The sequence below is a fragment of the Leptonychotes weddellii genome, chromosome 4, assembly GCF_054177405.1.
Source record: "Leptonychotes weddellii isolate Sample4059 chromosome 4, ASM5417740v2, whole genome shotgun sequence".
NCBI lineage: Eukaryota > Metazoa > Chordata > Mammalia > Carnivora > Phocidae > Leptonychotes > Leptonychotes weddellii.
Window position 1 is genome coordinate 130055162 of NC_138372.1, and position 7230 is coordinate 130062391.

General features: G+C 37.9%; 1 pseudogene; it reads right to left on the reverse strand.

Annotated features, from left to right (window-relative positions):
• Window positions 1–4248: 4248 nt before the first annotated feature.
• On the reverse strand, window positions 4249–4367 carry LOC115939455 (U4 spliceosomal RNA; annotated as a pseudogene).
• Between the last annotated feature and the right edge of the window lie 2863 nt (window positions 4368–7230).

The following is a 7230-nucleotide window of genomic DNA, read 5'->3' on the forward strand; positions in this document are numbered from 1 at the left end:
TGACTCACCCATGGAATTAAATGAGAGACTAAATAAATAACCGTGTCCCTGGAAGAAATTAAGGCATTCCTCTACCAAATATTAATTTTAAATATCTTCCCATACTGCTGCAGGATCACACACTTACATCTGATGTTCTTCTGTGTAAGATAGATAGGGTCAAAGCTGGAGGGCACTGAGATGTAGCCCCAGTGTCTGAAGTTGTGCCAGGACAAGGTAGTGGATCCCACAGGGATCTGGGAGGTGGGCAGAGTGAACCCCAAGGACCACATTAACAAAATCTGAATTATACAAAGCCAAGCACAAGCAAAGGACTAAAATAAGATTGGGGAAAAAATAAGTGGCTTAGATATCTGTGCCCTTATCCAAGTGAGAAATAAATTATTGAACAAAGTGCAAGACCTCACACTATGTGACATACTGCAGCTTACAGTATCTATTTGCCTTTGATTCAGGTTAATCATTTCTACATCACCTTCTGTATCAACCTCATACAGCTCTCCAGCCTGTTTTCATATCCTGGACTCTTGCTCCCGTTGCAAATGCAGTTTCCCTAACCCTGCCCAATCCATTCTTTGCTTTTACTGTTCTGGTTTTCTCTGACCCCCCCCCAATAGTGAAAAATCTCTATTAAGTGCCTCTGGAAGGAGGTAACATTGCAGACAAAGTCACTCTATACTCGGGCAGTAAGAATGAGCTGTCAGAACCACTGTACAGTATTGCCTCTGAAAGGACAATGTAAAAAAATATAGTGCTACATTAAAAAAAAAAAAGAACTCTTAAGTTTTTAAATTATATTAAAGTACTGCTTATTCTCAAACCTTTTAGTCCCCTATTTGATGCTGATTGGGAAACTTCCAAAAGCAGCATATCAAGGGGAATGAGAAGGAAATATTTGTTCTACCCTAGAAAATACATGCGTAAGGTAAAGTATTGCCATTAAGGCCTAAGACATCACCCAACATTTCTTAAATCCAAAGCAGTGAGTTGGGGTTTTCCCTGCTACACCTGCATTCCTTTCTCCCTTTGCAGTCATTTTTGGTGTTCTCTCTTCTATCTCTGCTCTCAATTGTCCACTCATTCCACTTTTTCCAGAAAACATTTGAGAGTGAAAATGAATCCTATTGATAATTCTGTTGGAACAATAAGTATAAGGCAGTACCATCTTGGAACAACCAGGATGGTGTTCATTATATTGCATGTCTGAATATCTAGGGCCTCATAAATCTAGAGAATTGTCCAGAACCACAGAGTTGGCATCATAAAAGTAGTTCCTGAAACCCTCCAAATATTCTCAGTTCCTATCTTGACCAAGACTTTAACCTATCTTGTGTTTGCTCTCTAATTTATTCCTGATACCAGCTCCAGCCTCTTGGGAAGTTTTCCTCTGTATAAACTGGCCTCAGTTATTGTCCTTAAACTTGAAGCACCTTCCATGAACCTTAGCTTTGGCTGCCATCTCTGACAATTATTAGTACCCTTTTGTGAATTACCAACTACCCATTCAAGATAAATTGTCCAGACCAGCTGATTTAGTTCCTCCTCACTTTTCCTTACCATTTCACCAAAAGGACATTCCACAATATCTACTTCTGTATCTATTACATACAAAAATCATTATAATAACCTACCTCTAGATAATAAGGTCTTCCATAGACATGGGTTTTATTTGATGCTTATAACAAACTTGTGAAGATGTATTGAACACTTCACAGAAGAGAAGCTGAAGCTCCAGGAAAAATAACACTAATAACTTTGAATGTTTTCCAATATGATCCCAATATTCCCAATCAAATGTCATATATTTATCCAAAGATTTCTAGATTAGGACTATTATAAACTATCTGAGTCAAGTACTCAACTAGTTTTTTGGATTTGCATCCCTATGCTTGTCTTTATAGGACTTACTTTTATATAATTATTAGAGAAAGACATTTTGTAGGCCAAATCTTTGTAGCTGGGTCATTCAAATCTCCCCATGGGTTTTGCCCCACACTCCAATTTAGGATCAAACAGGCCCTTCAAGGGGGTATGCGGTGTTCCATCTTATCTGTCCTGTTGCCTTTACCACGTGAACCTTGCTATCTATACTCCCTATAGCTGAGCCCCTGCTTCATTCCCCTGAATTCTACTCACTGTGATGTTTTTGTCCTTGGGCTTCAAGATCCTTAAGGCAACACCCCTGATATCTGATGCTAGAGCTTCCTGACATTATCCTTCTTGATCCTGTCAATTACCACCAAGGAACAGGCCTCTCTGGCCTAGGGGACACTCTGCCACTTGACCTCAGTTTGGACATTTAGCTAATAATGCTGGTATCTTGCTGCCGTTTCTCCTCATGAGCTGACTTTCATGTTTTGGCTCTGTGTTCAAACTCACATTTCTCCCTAGTCATCTCTTAAAAAAAAAAAAAAATTCTCTTTTGCTATACTACTCTAACGCATTACTACTTTTATCATAAGTTCCTGATTTGCTTAAATTCCCTTTTTCTGCCTTTTCCAATCTAATCCATTTCACCTGAGGTCTGGTTCTGACATTTCTTTGTCAATACCTCTAAGCTTTCCCTTATTAAATGAAAATTTGATCCTCTGCTTGACTTAACCAGAATTTCTATGGAATCCCTGTGGCTTGGTCTACTGTGAAGAAGAGGAAGCCAGAAACAGGTAAAACTAGGTTTGGAAAGAACAGATGTTGCTGTTGAGCAGATGCTATGGGGCAGTTTGCCTGGGAACCAGATAATATACCACAAATAACACAGTGATCTTACTCTTCACTTGAGGCTATGGCTGTGTCAATATCCAGAGGTTTCCACTGTGGGCCATGGAATTTCCAGGTCCCATTCATCCATCAGGTCAAGTATTATTATGGCTGAAGCAGCCAATATCTTTAATGCAAGACCTCAGTTAGAAACTGGTTATTCAGAGAGACAGGTCACATAAATTGACCAACATAATGGGGGAGATCAAAGGAAGACTGTGAGCAGAGAGAAACTGGCCTTTGGAAACAGATTGGACATAAAACCATACCAGGCTGGGGAGTGGGGACTCCATTATCCTCCCCCTAATCAGAGTTGCTTAGTAAGCAGTTAGGATAGATGAAGAGTCTTAGGAATTGCTGAGGAGGAACAAAAAAGAAAGAAAAAGCAGAAAAATCAAGGTGCCTGGCTGACTCAGTCAGTAGAGCATGTGACTCTTGATTTCAGGGTTGCGAGTTAAAGCCCTACATTTGGTGTAGAGTTTACATAAATGAATGAATGAATGAATACATACATACATACATACCCCATCAGCCCTCCCACCCCTATAAACTTCTCATATTTGTATCTTCTCAGATGAAGGGCTTTTTGTTTGTTTGCTTGGTTATAGCTGTATATCCTTAGATGCTGTCATTTATATGAATAAGCATGTAAACTATGGTATCTGTTTCTCCAGAGTGGTATACAGACCTATGATGAGTTCAGGCTTGGGTGATTATTTTGTGGTGAGGAAATCGGATGAGCCCTGAGAAATCTTTGTTTCTGATAGCCCTGGCCTGTATCATTGTGCGACAATTTAGCCATAATATCTGAAGAGTGATTAATCAAAACTCAACATTCTCAAACATTAATGTACTTAGTAGTAACTGAAGGAGTTTTTTACATATACATACAGGATCTACCCCTTCAGAGTCCCATTCAGTAGATTGTAAAGAACTGGAATCTGAATTTTTCAATACACATCAGGTGATCCTGATAGAGTCCATTCTGGAAACCCATGTTGAGAAATCTAGCTTTGTGAAGAGTGAGGGATGGTCCTCAGATCAGTGGGTCAAAAATGAAAGGTTAAAGGGAAGATGTTAAAAGAAGACAGAGTTCAAACATTTTATTTGGGCTGAGTTGAGGGATAATCCTCGGCCTGTTCTCATTCATTTGAAACATATTTATTCTCTAAGGACTTCCCTTCCCATAAATCTTTTGAAGGAAAATGACTCAAGATAATAACAACATTGAATATTTACTGAACTCATACTATGTTTCAGGTCCTATGGTGAACACTTTAAAGAGGTCGCCATTCAATCTTCCCAACAATCTCAGCAAGTAGGTGCTATGTTTATTTTAATTATACAAATTTGTCAGTAGATGAAGAATGTCAAAACTAGTAGTGGCAAAGCTGAAGTTCTGACATAAATCTGTTCCCAACTCAGTGCTATCAACCAACACACTTAATTGCTTCTGAGCATGCAGTGCTGCTCCCTACAAATCATTTTTTTCATGCATGCATGCTTTCAATAGCCATGAATTTGTTAATTAAACAATTATTTGTTTCAATTAGCAATAATCGCACCTCGGATAAACCTCATTGGCTACAATACTGCCACTGAACACCTACTGTATGTGCCAGGTTATGTATGGGCTCTGGGACACAGAACAAAGAACCTTTTAACTCATTCAATAAGGCTAGTATAATACCAATATATAAACTGTACAAGAATGGCATTAAAAGAAAACCAGAGGCCAAAACTCATTTATGAAGAGTCCTAAATAAATTATTAGTAAATTAAATATAGCAACATAATGAGAGTATAAAACATTAAGAAGAGATAGAATTTCCCCAAGAATGAAATAATTATTTAACATTAGAAAAATTCTAAAAGCAATTCCCAAGAAAAACTCTAAATGTAACCCTCTAGATTTATTAGCACATTAAAAAAAAAAAACAACAACCTCATAATTGCCTTAATTCAGCAACTACTTACTAAATCCAATACCTATGCCTAAATTTTTGGAATTACATTCTAGTTGAAGGGGACAGATATTAAGTAACATAAATAAAGAAAATATACATTGTGTCAGAGGGTGATAGGTGCTATGGAGAAAAATAGAACAGGGAAGGGATAAAGAGGAATGGCCAGGGGAGGGAAGAAGTTTGTTGATACCATTTTAAGTAAGAGTAGTTGGGGAAGGTCTCAGTGAGGAGGTGCCAGTGAGATATGAAGGGAGTGAGGAAGAGAGTATTGTAGAAGTATGGCTGACAGGTGGGCCATAAATAGGTAGGAAGCCACAGAGGTAGAACAGAGTGAGCAAGCATAAAAGGAGGAGATTGTGGAGGTTGGGGGTAGGGGAGAGGGTTGCTGATGATCATATAGTGTATGGACCAGTACAATGACCTTGGCTTTTATTCTGGAATGAGGACCCATTAAGGATTTTGAGTGGAGGAGTGAAGAGGTCTGATTTAAGATTTAAAAGTATTACTCTGGCTGATGTGCTGAAAGCAGATTTTGGAACAGCAAAATATCTGTGTGTTTGTTAGCATCAGGTTGTAGTCATTAAGAGGTCCCACGTGCCAGTGGCTTGAACAAGATAAGAGATCGTTTCTTTCACAAAGTAGTTCAGGTCATAATCAGGATAGACAAAATGATTTGATAGTGTTTTGGGCTCTGTTATCCCCAGGACACTGCATCTTTTCAGAGTCAAAAACCAATCACCATCATGGCTGCATTCCAGCCGGTTGGAAGGAGGAAGTGGAAAGGGAAGGCTTGCTCTTTTTAAGGACATGTTCCAGATATTGCACAAACATCTGTTTCACTTGCAACCCACAGGCTAGAGCCCAGGCACGTGGTTACAATGAACTTCAAGGGACACTGGGTGAGGAAGTCTTTGGTGACTATTTACCCCATCAAACTCCTATGACTTTAGAACAGTGGCTCTCAAAGTGTGGTCTGGACCAGCAGCATCAGGATTACCTGGAAGCTTGTCAGAAATGCAAATTCTCGGGGCACCTGGGTGTCTCAGATGGTTAAGTGTGTGCCTTCAGCTCAAGTCATGATCCCAGGGTCCTGGGATCGAGCCCCACATCAGGCTCCTGGCTCAGCGGGGAGTCCGCTTCTCCCTCTCCCTCTGCTTCTCCCACTGCTCATGCTCTCTCTCTATATATATCTCTGTGTCTCAAATGAATAAATAAAATCTTAAAAAAAAAAAAAGAAACGCAAATTCTCAGGCCCCATCCCAAACTCACTGCTCAGAAACTCTAGGGATGAGAGCCAATAATCTTTTTTAAAAAATGAGCTCTCCAGGTAATTCTGAGGTATGCTACCAGGAACACTAGGGAGAAGGAGCCATGTTAGGAACCACACATTTGAACTATTAATTCTTTCTTGCCTAATTTATTATCTAAAGGTTTCATGGAATTCCAGTGTAGATATTAATTAAAAGAATTTGAATCTGACTATTAATCATAGAATGCAGTATTACTAGTTTCATTTTAGGCCTTGCAGTAAGTGTGGTTAATTTCTTTAATGTTGTGATGGCTTTACATGCAAAGGATTAAAAAAAAGTGCACTGACAAAACATTATTCCTGTTACCTTCTTAGGCTATATTTACTCTCCTGCTCTGTTTTCTTTGGTTTCCATTCTATCTTGTCAGAAAATTACTGGGTGTTGTCAGAGTTAATTGATATTTATAGGACATCTTCAATATCAACCCACCAGAATGAACAAATAAAAATTGCCATGTCTGCCTAGAGAGAAAAATGTTTTTTGGGAAAGTCTTTCCTTTATCTATAAAAAGAGGCTGGATATACCAGAGAGCATATATTAACATAAGAACTTAAAAGAATTGATTGAAATACAGAATGAACAGAAAATTTTCTAAGAATATGTAGATTATCAAATTTGAATCAAAACAAATAGAAAATTCAAATATGTGAATGACAGTTGAAAAATTGAAAAGGCAGTAAATCTGGTTCTTTGGAAATGTAGATCTGCTCTTTAAAAAGGCAACAGGTCTAGTTAGACTTCAAAAAATGATAAATTTCAATGTTTTATAAACTGTACAAAGAAGACAAAAGCAACAAAGAAGAACCTTTTAACCCATTCAGTAAGGCTAGTATAATACCAATATATAAACTGTACAAGAATGGCATTAAAAGAAAACCAGAGGCCAAAACTCATTTATGAAGAGTCCTAAATAAATTATTAGTAAATTAAATATAGCAACATATTAAGAGTATAAAACATTAAGAAGAGAGAGAATTTCCCCAAGAATGAAATAATTATTTAACATTAGAAAGATTCTAAAAGGAATTCCCAAGAAAAACTCTAAATGTAACCCTCTAGATTTATTAGCACATTAAAAAAAAACCTCATAATTGCCTTAATTCAGCAGCTACTTACTAAAATCCAATACCTATGCCTGAATTTTTAAAAATCCAAATCTATTAGTAATCTAAGGGGGGAAAAACACCGCTTTCTTG